Raw genomic sequence first — 12,330 nt, forward strand, 5'->3', positions numbered from 1 at the left:
GTAGTCCTTGGCTTACGACCACAATTAAGCCTAACTTTTCTGTTGCTAAGGGAGTTTTGCCCTATTTTATGACCTTTCTTGCCACAGTTGTTAAGTGAATCACTGCATAAATATGAGTCAGTTGTCAAGCATCTGAGTTTAGATCACATGACTATGAGGATGCTGCAACAGTCATAAGTGTGAAAAATGGTCATAAGTCACTTTGTTCAGTGCCATTGTAACTTTGAACAGCCACTAAATGTTGTAAGTTGCAGACTACCTGTACTTTATATAATCTAATAGCTTAAAGAAGAACACATTAGGAAAGTCTCGTGTCTGTTTTATAAAATGTATTATAAATTACAGTAGATAAACCAGATAAGATCTTTATCAGTAAGTATACCTTGAAACATGAATGACATAACTTCCTGCTGAGCAAAATAGCTATTTCAGTCTTAGTTAAGGTTGGTTTTTTTGTTAGCACTCTATCCCTTGTCCAAATGCTTTGCGTCTGATTTAGTCTCAGAAATATGACAGTTTTCAGCTGCTACTACCCCATGTTTATTGCTTGCTTTCCCTTCCAGCTCTCACATTCCTGACTGTACACCATTCATTTTAAAAGAAGGAAGCCATTTAACTAATATTAGCAAAGTTGAAAGGTAACTTTTTCCCCATTCTAGTGAGTGTTCTCTACTTAATGCAATGATGCAGCTGGTCTTTCTTCAGAGATAGCCAGGAATTTGTTCCCTTCTTTCTTCATAAAGGAGAGAGATTTCATGTTTGTGTCCTTAACTATGCATCCTTGAGGGGAAAATGTTTAGAATTTGACAAATATCTCTCTTGGTTCCTGTTACTTCACCCAGAATCTCTTATTATCATTGGGATACTATTCTGCTATCAAAAGAGACCTTGAGAGTTCATTTTCTGACTTGATAGCTGTCCGGAATATCAATTGGAAGAGATTTTATTTAAGAGCAAAAACTATCCTACTCCCATTTCTGGCTGTCTGATTTAATGCCATTTTTTTCCTGCCTATCTTTGTGTGTGTGTCTTTTTCCAACAGTATGAACTGGTATGGATAGCAATCTTTTCTTTATTTTTTTCATAGATTTTTCCAGAATCTATGAACCAATTTTGATTCCTTCATAACTATGGTGCTAAGACTGAGGCATTTGAGGCAATACAGGGAAAACAATATTACCTTACATTATCTAATAACCTCACAGAGAAACATAATATAAAGTTGACTGTGGATAAATTAAAATAAAATGAACAATACAACATAGTATTTCTGGATTTAATTTGTTCTGAAATAGTTTTCCAGGAAACAGTCTACAGAAATGTCTTGAATATGATAAGTGTAGTTTATTTTTAACCTTCATACTATAACCTTCATTACAGTGTTAATTCATCTGATAACAAAGTTATCTGAATGGATTAAATAAATTGCAGTCTGGATTCAAGAGTGCTGTTAGGAAGGCTGTATTTTTCAAAAATGCAATTAATCTTAAAATTAATTTAGCTCACATGGGTTGTTTTGGGATGTGTTGACTATGGTTTTCATCTACAGTTACTTGTTTTACCACAAAATTTCTAAGGAACTTTTATATACAGTTAAAAGGTAGTGCCACAGATTTGGAAATGTCCACAGAAATCCAATTCAATCTAAAATCAGAGATCACCATTACCTTCCCTTCCCTTTCCTCCTTCTCCTTCTGAAAATCTTGCCCAAAAGATTGAAATAAGAAAAATGCTAAAATTCCAGGGAAGGAAATATAAATATGAATTAAAAAAGCAAGATCTTCCAAAATTCACTACAATATAAGAATTCCCAAATCAGAAACCCAAATCCAGAGTATTCTAGAACTTTACTTGTTTCTCTCACATTCTGTTAACATTTATATTGTTGATGATCACTCAGCTAGTTTTAAAAATACAAGTAAATAAATAAATAAAGAGAGAGAGAGAGAAATAAATAAATAAATAAACCTTTTATTGTCAAAGTACAACATGTGTACATTGAGATTAGCTGAGCCTCCCCCCGTGCTCTCTCCCCCCAACACACAGTGACAACAAACCCTCCATCCTACCACACCATGTGAACCAACTACACCACACACCGGCCTCCCAAGTCAATTCTGCATAAATTCACAGAGATTATATCCCATTTAAAAGCCTAACAGCCCACGGATAAAAGCTATTTTTCAGCCTGTTGGTACGGCTGTCTATACTCCTATATCTCCTACCGGATGGTAGGAGAGTAAAGAGATACCGTCCAGGGTGTGAGTCATCCCTGAGAATCTTCCTCGCTCTTCCAAGGCAACGAGCCCTGGCGATGTCATCCAGTGGTGTCAGGGGACAGCCCACAATGTCTTGTGCTGTGCTCACTACCCTCTGTAATACTTTCCTGTCCGCGGCTGTCAGACCAGCATACCAAACCACAATACCATACGAGAGGACGCTCTCTATAGTAGAACGGTAAAAGAGGGTCATTAGCCGTTGTTCTACCCTGTTCTTCCGCAAGAAAAAAAGAAAGCACACTGCATGATACTTTTTTGTGGGGGATGCAGGATTTAGTCATGTTGACTCCTAGTGACTGCCTGGATAAGTTTCTGAAGTTTTCTTGGCAGGATTTTTTGCAAGTGCTTTGCCATTGCCTCTTTCCTAGGACTAAGACAGACTGGCCCATGGTCACCAAGCGAGCTTTGTGCCTATGGTGGGATTAGAACTCACAATCTCCCTTTTTGTAGCCCAATAACTTATCTGCTAACTGATTCTCACAGATGTAGTTATTAATTTTATCCTAAAGCAAGGTAAAAAGTTCATCTTCATAAATAAAGAGACCGAGAGACTATATTTCTCTGACACCAAAAATGTCTTGAGAGCCAATTTCTTGTACTGGTTAGAAACAAGGAGACCGTGACTTCTAGTCCTCTCTTAGGCACAAAGCAGCTGAGTGACCTTGGGCCAGTAACTCATTATCAGTCCTACGAAGGAGGCAATGGGAAACACATTAATGAAAATCTTGCCAAGAAAACTGTAGGGAGTAGTCCAGAAATTGATAGTGAATTGAAGACAAAAAAAAAATGAAATAATAAAAAATAAATACCAAAACTTGTTAGAGTGGGCATGAGATTCAATGGGCCTTTGGATGTAATGAGGTATTTTACTTAAGAGCCACCCACCATATTCCAGATAGAAGGGGAACTTGGAGAAGCATCTCTGATGAAGCTCTTAATGAACAGGCCAGTTTTGAAAAGACATCTTACTCTAGCCATGAAAGATTTTAAAAGTCAGGAAAGGTCATGAAGTCGATGGCTTGAAATTACATAGTTCCAAGGTTGAATTCCTAAACTCAATTATACTTTGAAAATTTTACATGTCTTTAGGTCTTACATATTATGTCTATTCAAGTGCTCTCCATGACCATACGCAGAAGGATCTTTAGATGGCTAGATAAAGAGAAGAGATACTAATCCCTCTCTGTCTGCAGGGAGAAAATAGAGGCAACAGCATTGATCAGGTACAGGGCAGGGTCTATATTTGAAATTGTGAGGTTTACATATTTTTTTCTTCATCTTATATTCCAAAGATTGGGATTCATGTTTTGGGGTATAAATTAACATTCTCAGGAATGGCTAATTATTTCCTTAAAACTAAAGCATATCCCCCAAATCCTACAAAGACAAATAATCTATGGACAGTTGGCAATTTTGTGTGCAGATATGGTGTTCTGGGAGTAAAGCTATAGCAAAGTCTAATCAATCAATTTTATGAATTTAACATAAATGCAAGAAAGTAGTAGCAAATATTGTATCAAAGAGAGAAATGTAATGTACTTTGTCTTGGCAGAAGAAACTCCAATGCAGAGAAAACTGAAACGTAGTATTTCCTTGTAGAAGACCAGGTGGCTTATGTCAGTCTACTGGATTTTCAAAAGGAGTGCTGAAGATCTTAGCAAATTTCCCATTGCACAGCCTTTCAACTCCAGACTGACAATATATAGCAACAATGGGTGGAGACAAGGAGCTTATTTTGAAACAGAAGATCAGTCTATTAGCATTTCCTGCTTACCAGAAAATCCCAAGGTTGTAACTTAGTTTGGCAGATGTCCATGTGCAAATATATACGTTTGCAATCTAAAGAAGCCCAGCAGGCTTTAGTGAAAAGGAGAACAGAAGGAGACACAGGAAATGGAATTATCTCCATGTCAAAGTAATTCTATCAGTAAGATTTCATCTCAAAGTAGCCAAAGCAAACAGAAAAGCAGTCGTACAGGAAGAAGTGAGGCTTCCCCTACCATTCCCTCTATGCACTGTTCCTATAAATATTTCCAGGTTGTTTACAGGCTTATTACCTTACCCTTTAAGGGGCAAATGAAGCTCCAAAAGGTTCGTAGCTGTTACATAATTCCTTGGTACCTTCCATAGCTTTTACCTTCCTTTTCCAGTTGCTTTTCCCCTTTTTCTCTCCCTGTGTATTTATATACCTTACATGATGAAGATTTATTATTTATCTTGCATGAAGAAGAATAGCAAAAATTTGCAAAAATTGTAACTATTTTTGTAAACCTTTGTTTACAGTTGGCCTCATACAATTATTATCTTTATAATAACTTTATAAAAGATTTGTTTTTTCAAAGGAAATAAGGAAGGAAGGAAGGAAGGAAGGAAGGAAGGAAGGAAGGAAGGAAGGAAGGAAGGAAGGAAGGAAGGGTCTTTTTTCCCTTTTACTATAGAATAAATGAAGAATTATCCCCATTATCTGGATGTAAACTTCCAGATAGGTTGACATTGCAAGAAGCACACAGAGAGTCTGATGGCATCTAAATAATGAACCAGTTATCATGGTATAAACTCTTCTTTGTAGTAGAGCTAATAGGTAGGGAAATGGATTGTAGACAGGATGGGTAGAAAACCATAAATGCAATTATCACTTCCTGATTTACACTAAAAACTGTCCACAGGGTATGGTCAATAAACTCAAGATGTTGACCACAATAGTGCAACTGAAGCTTTGTTTTTTTTATTATTATCATTATTATTCTGCACTAAGTATAAACAGGCAGAACTTTGATTGCACTGCTCTAGCTCCCAATTTGATTATACCTATATTGGAAAAGTTTGCTTTCATGTTTTCTTAAAAGACTTTATCTTGTTCAAGCCACAAGTAAGAGTCTTTTTGATCATTTGTAACTCAGCTGTCTTGTACTAAAATCTATTTTTCCAATTTCTTTAAAGTCAGCGAGAGAATAAATTTTCTGCACAGTTGGATCATTTTACCCATCCATTTAATTTTGTATATATTACAAACTGGTGAAAAATACATCTTGTTGGCATGTTAATTTGAGATGAAAGAATTACCATTGATGGCTTGAGAACATTTTCTTGTTTTCTCATTTCCCCCCCCCTCAGAATTCCATGAGCCTTATTGAAGGTAAAAATGGTTTCAATGTACTGCATAAATGAGTATTATCACAAAATCAATATCAATTTATAAATTTATTATTTACAAAATTATATCCTTTACAAATCTATATCATCAGTTTTACTGACAATGAATAGAGTCCAGGAGCAATCAAATCAAATTTTGTTAATGGAATAGAATGAATGATTTCTTGTCCCTCTGGACCCTTGTCAAAGATTCTGGAGTGACTGAGGATAACAATAATAATAGAATTGGAAGGGACCTTGGAGGTTCAACCGCCTGCTTAGGCAGGAAACCCTATAACATTTCAGACAAATGGTTGTCCAGTCTCTTCTTAAAAATTTCCAGTGTTTGAACATTCACAACTTCTGGAGGCAGGTTGTTCCAATGATTAATTGTTCTAACTGTCAGGAAATTTCTCCTTAGTTCTAGGTTGCTTTTCTCCTTGATTAGTTTCCATCCATTGCTTCTTGTCCTGCCCTCAGATGCTTTGGAGAATATCCTGACTGCCTCTTCTTTGTGGCAACCCCTGAGTTATTGGAACACTGCTATCATGTCACCCCTCGTCCTTCTCTTCATTAAACTAGGCATATCCAATTCCAGCAACTGTTCTTTATATATTTTAGCCTCCAGTCCTCTGATCATCTTTGTTACTCTTCTCTGTACTCTTTCTAGAGTCTCAACATCTTTTTTACATCATGGTGACCAAAACTGACATTGTGGTGACCAAAACCTAGGGTCATGTATTACTAGTAGCTAGGGCCCTGATTGATTTGCATTGTATTTGAACTGCATTTGGGGCCTTGATTGGATCTCCATCGCTTTTCAGCAGAATTTCAACTGTTCAGAGCTGCTGGGAAGTGCTACATCCTGTAAGTTTTGGAAGGGCTGCACCAAAAAAGTAGATTTTTATATAACTAAAAATCAAAAACAGCAGTGGTACATTCAGGGCAAGTGCATCTGACATTCGTTGTATCTCAGCATGTCTGGCTTAGTTCAGTGCAACACTTGTTTTGCAGCTGTCTTTCGCAGTACCCTTTTCAAACTTGGAAACTGTCCTATGTGTAAACAAATCACTAGTCTACAAGAACAGATTATTTATCTAGGGTCTGTAATCTGTGCTCTTCAGGCAGAAAGTGTCCAGCCCTTCTACCCTATTGAGCCTCCATGCTATCAGCCCCCTCTACCACAAAGATCCTGCAGGAGAAGGGCAGTGGGATCTGGCAGGGTGAGATCTGTGAACCATAAACACAAAGCTTTTGCTGTGTCCCTGCACAACAGATACAGTGCTCTTTCTGACCTTAATAGGGACATTAAGGAGACAGGTAAAGGTATCTGTGATAGTAACTCAAATAAGCAGGGGATCGTGGTCCAAGATGAAAAACTTGTTTTCGACAGGGAGAAGTGTGAATCTGGTATTACACACCAGTCATGCAAGAACAGAAAGGCATCCAAAAAGAGAAGCCACCTTCTGGTTGGTGATTCAATTATAAAGGATGTAAATTTAGGAAAGGACACAGAGGTTTTGAAAGAGGTCAGGTGTCTTCCAGGTGCTACTGCCAGTAGGGACAAGAAGCGTATTTCTAAAATAATCAAGAATGCCAGCAAGGACTGTGATGTGGAGGCTATTGTACATCTTGGCACTAACGATCTGTCCCAAAAAGATGTACTCTCTGTGCAGAATGATTTCCAGAGCTTGGGGCAGGAATTTAGCAGAATAGGCTGTAGGCTTACTTTTTCAGAGGTCTTACCAGTGTATAAGGAGCAAAATGGAAAAGGCCAGCGTATAGCAGAATTTAATGTGTGGCTAAAGGAGTGGTGTAAAGGAGAAGGCTTTGGTTATATTAGTCACAATGTCTGTAGCTGGTCCAATGAAAAAATGTATAAAAGAGATGGTCTGCATCCATCCAAGAAAGGGACTGAGTTACTTGGCAATAAAATCACAGCTTTTCAGGAGGAACATTTAAACTAAACAATGGGGACAGTGAGTTAATTGATACAGAACATCACTGTCCCCAGCAATCTAAGAAAATAGGGGAAGCCAGGCACCACACAAGTTATGCAGCATGTAAGCACAGGGTCAGTCATAAAGGACTCAAATGTCTATACACTAATGCACAGAGTATGAATAGTAAGCAGGGTGAACTAGAAATTCAGGTAAATGAGGGCAGATATGATATTGTTGCCATTACGGAAACATGGTAGGACGAAACCTACAAATGGAACACAGAGCTAGAGGGATTTAAACTATTTAAAAGAAACAGACTAAACAAAAGAGGAGGTGGAGTTGCTCTCTATATAAGAAATAACTACATCTCTACAGAAATAGAGCACAACACTGACGAAAACTGTAAACTTGAATGCATTTGGGTCAATATAAAAGGGGAAAAATGACATTGCCATAGGTGTATACTATAGGCCACCCAACCAAGCAGAGGAAATAGATGAACTTTTTGCTAGTCAGCTAACTAAGGTATGTAAGAAGCACATCACAATAGTAATGGGGGACTTTAATTACCCTGATATCAACTGGGAGACAAACTCTGCACCAAGTGGAAGATCAAACAGATTCCTGACAAACCAAGCAGACAACTTTCTTTCCCAAAAAGTAGAGCAGGGAACTAGGGGATTAGCCATATTGGATTTAATTCTCACTAACAGAGATGAAAAGATAGAAGGTGTTGAAGCCACAGGAACCTTGGGAGGAAGTGATCATGCAATATTGGAATTCAACATTCTGGAAGCACAAGCAATAGAACACAGCCAAACTAGAGTCTTGGACTTTAAAAGAGCTAATTTCAATAAACTTAGAGAGACCATGGGAAGAATTCCATGGATGAGAATCCTAAAGGGGAAAACAACTAAAGAAGCTTGGGAAATTTTGAAAAGTGAGATAATAAAGGCCCAGTCTAGTACAATACCAACAAAGAAGAAAAATAACAGCTCTCAAAAGAAACCAGCATGGCTGCATAAAGAACTCTCTGATAAATTGAAAGATAAAAAGGACAAGTATAAGAATTGGAAAGAGGGGCACATAACTAAGTCAGAATATCAGCAAATAGCCCGTGCCTGCAAAGATGAAGTGAGGAAAGCTAAGGCTCAAAATGGACTAAGGCTTGCAACCAAAGTCAAAAATAACAAAAAATGCTTCTTTCAACATATAAAAAACAAGAAAAAAGTTAAGGAAATGATTGGTCCATTAGTGGGGGAAAGTGGCAAGAAGGTGACAAGCAATAGGGAGAAAGCAGAACTATTTAACTCGTTTTTTGCATCTGTCTTCACACAAAGGGAAAAAACAGTCCAACCTACCAAAACCAGTGCCATAAAAAACAGAATAGAAACACAAGTTAAGATAGGCAAAAAAATGGTAAGTGAACACCTGTCCAGCCTAGACGAGTTCAAATCACCAAGGACCAGATGGATTACACCCCAAAGTTCTCAAGGAACTGGCAGACGTGATCTCAGAACCACTGAACTATATTTTTCAAAGATCCTGGAGCACTGGGGAACTACCAGAGGACTGGAAGAGAGCTGATGTAGTTCCCATCTTCAAAAAAGGGAAAAAAATAGATCCAGGAAATTACAGACCTATCAGACTGACCTCAATACCTGGGAAGATTCTGGAAAAGATAATCAAACAACAAATCAGCGAACACCTTGATGCAAACAAAGTCATCAGTAAAAGTCAACATGGGTTTGTCAAAAACAGATCATGCCAGACAAATCTTATTGCATTCTTTGACCAAGTGACAAAACTAGTGGCCTAAGGAATGCTGTAGATATAATTTACTTGGACTTCAGTAAGGCATTTGATAAAGTAGATCACAACCTACTACTTGATAAAATAGAAAAATGTGGCTTAGATAGCATCACCACCAGATGTATTCATAGCTGGCTGACAGGCCGTACTCAGCGTGTGGTCCTCAATGGAACTGCATCTACATGGAAGGAAGTGTGTAGTGGGGTGCTCCAGGTCTCTGTTCTGGGCCCAGTGCTCTTCAACATCTTCATCAACATTTGGATGAGGGGATAGATGGGGAACTCATCAAATTTGCAGACGACACCAAGCTGGCAGGAATAGCCAATACTCCAGAAGATAGGCTTAAAATACAGGAGGATCTGGACAGACTCGAACACTGGGCACTATCTAACAAAATGAAATTCAATGGTGAAAAAAGTAAGGTTCTACATTTAGGCAGGAAAAATCAAATGCACAGGTGGTACCTTGCTCAATAGTAGTAACTGTGAGAGGGATCTCGGAGTCCTAGTAGACAATCACTTCAATATGAGCCAGCAGTGTGCTGCAGCTGCCAAAAAAGCCAACACAGTGCTAGGCTGCATTAACAGAGGGATAGAATCAAGATCAAGTGAAGTACTAATACTACTTTATAATGCTTTGGTAAGGCTACACCTGGAATACTGCATCCAGTTTTGGTCACCACGATGTAAAAAAGATGTCGAGACTCTAGAAAGGGTACAGAGAAGAGCAACAAAGATGATTGGGGGACTGGAGGCTAAAACATATAGGGAACGGTTGCTGGAATTTGGTATGTGTAGTTTAACGAAGAGAAGAGTGAGGGGTGACATGATAGCAGTGTTCCAATATCTCAGGGGCTGCCACAAAGAAGAGGGAGTCAAGCTATTCTCCAAAGCACCTGAAAGCAGGACAAGAAGTAATGGATGGAAACTAATTAAGGAGAGAAGCAACCTAGAACTAAGGAGAAACTTCCTGACAGTTAGAACAATTAACCAGTGGAACAACCTGCCTCCAGAAGTGGTGAATGCTCCAACACTGGAAGTTTTTAAGAAGAGACTGGACAGCCATTTGTCTGAAATGGTATAGGGTTTCCTGCCTGAGCAGGGAGTTGGACTAGATGACCTCCAAGGTCCCTTCCAACATCATCATCATCATCATCATTATTATTATTATTATTATTATTATTATTATTATTATTATTATTATTATTATTATTATTATTGTGGTGGAGAGAGGAACTACCGACACATAAAGAGACTTTGGAAGTACCATCACATAAATAGTCTTTTTGCTCAGAAGTTATATGATTTCCTCCAGTGTTAAAATCAGTTCACAAATTCTAATGTGTGCAAAATTCTTTTCTCTACTTGTTGATTCAAGGAAGAGGCAGACTTATTAAAAATTAAAAATAATAAGTTGGCAAATTACAGGCGGCCACTGGCATTCCTATGAGGCAGACCAGACCATGAAATAAACGTGGTCTAAATATTATTTCTATTTAGCCTAAATAAATGAAAGATTATTTGTAGTTTAGACTATTTAGATTAAAAACTATTTTTGTTTAGATTGGCTATAGTAGTACAATCTTCCAAGTCTGATTATATTCTTTTTCTTTTCTCTTTTATGACTGTGTGAATTAGAGATGCGTCTCTGCCTACTTTCTATATGTCCCAGGCTAAATTTGTTTCCCCCTTTTGTCTTTTTTAATGGTTTTTCTCTCTCTCCCTTAAAGCCATCCTCTTTACTTTTTAATTCCATCTTCTAGCATCTATGAAAATAACCATAGGTCAACACTTCTCCCTTTCAATTCAAGGATTTTGTCTATTCACACTATTTGGCACTGTTCTCTTTCAATTTTTATCATTCCCCAGAACTACTACCATCTCCAAATCTGGATTCCAACACATAAACTTTTGGTTTCATTTGAATTGGCCAAACATAAAATGTAGAAACATGACTAGAGACTTCAATATATATATATATATATATAAGCTAAAATGATATCATAATTTCCCTTCTTTCAGCATACTATAGATTTAACTGGAGGGTTTTGAATTTTAGCCAATACTTTCAAGGTTGAATGGAAAGATGGCAAATAATGTTCCTAATAAAACATTAAAAAAAGAATTCATTCATATCCCAAATAGCTATACAATCTCCCACCCCCATCCCAAAGCCACAGAATGCCTGACAAATCATCCCTTACTCATACCATGGTGGAAAAAAAGAAACCACCGTGGTGTGCAAACTATGTGGATTGTTAACCTTAAACCTGAATGGTTTCACTTTGTGGTCTGATGTTTGCAAAGCTATTCAAAAGCCAGATTTCTGTTGCCTTGTTCTGAAAAAAAGAGTTCATAAACTGTAGTAACATGGGTAGGATATGAAGATCTTTCCAATACCCATTTTTCTCTCTGTTGTGTATAGAGCACAAATTTAAATTTAGCAAATTCCTGCAGTTATTCCATTGTATGTTTCAGTATATCCACTCTGCATCTTCAGGGGTTCTGAAGGCAACCATTCAGAGACAAAGAACATGATGAGCTCTTAGACTGAAGTGGGCACTCTAAAGGAAAGATAGTTCCTGAGGCTATCTTCATACATTGTAATGACATGACTTCTTCAACCTTGATTTTTTTGAATATGTCACCATTGGATGGAGTTACATGAAGCACAGAAGTCTCTGAGCAATAATATATAAATGATAGATCATGCTAAGCCAAAGTCAAACACACAACATAATAACTTGGTAAATTTGCAAATCCAGCCTGAGAGGAAAAGCTGGCAATGGAAGAGTGGGAGAGTTGGGGGTGTATAGAACATTCAAGTGCAGAAGTATTCTCACTCTATGCAGGTTTAGAATTTATAACAAAAGACCTCAAACTAATATAAGAATAGAAGATGTACCATCACAGGTCATGACTGTGAGAATAAAGCACACTTTTCAACTATTTGGCTGAAACAGTGTGTTGCCCCGCTCCCCCACATGTATGGCAAGAGTTCTACAGGTGTTTATTCAACCCGCACTCCCAAACAGGTCCTCAGAAAGCACCCCTGTTGCACAGGTCCGGATTCCAAGCTCAATATAGCAAGAGTCACTGGGTAACCAAGTCCAATGGGCACACACAAAGTCCAGGAAAGCAGTCCATGAGTCAAACAGGCCAGGA

This window comes from Vipera ursinii (assembly GCF_947247035.1).
Source record: "Vipera ursinii genome assembly, chromosome: 2".
NCBI lineage: Eukaryota > Metazoa > Chordata > Lepidosauria > Squamata > Viperidae > Vipera > Vipera ursinii.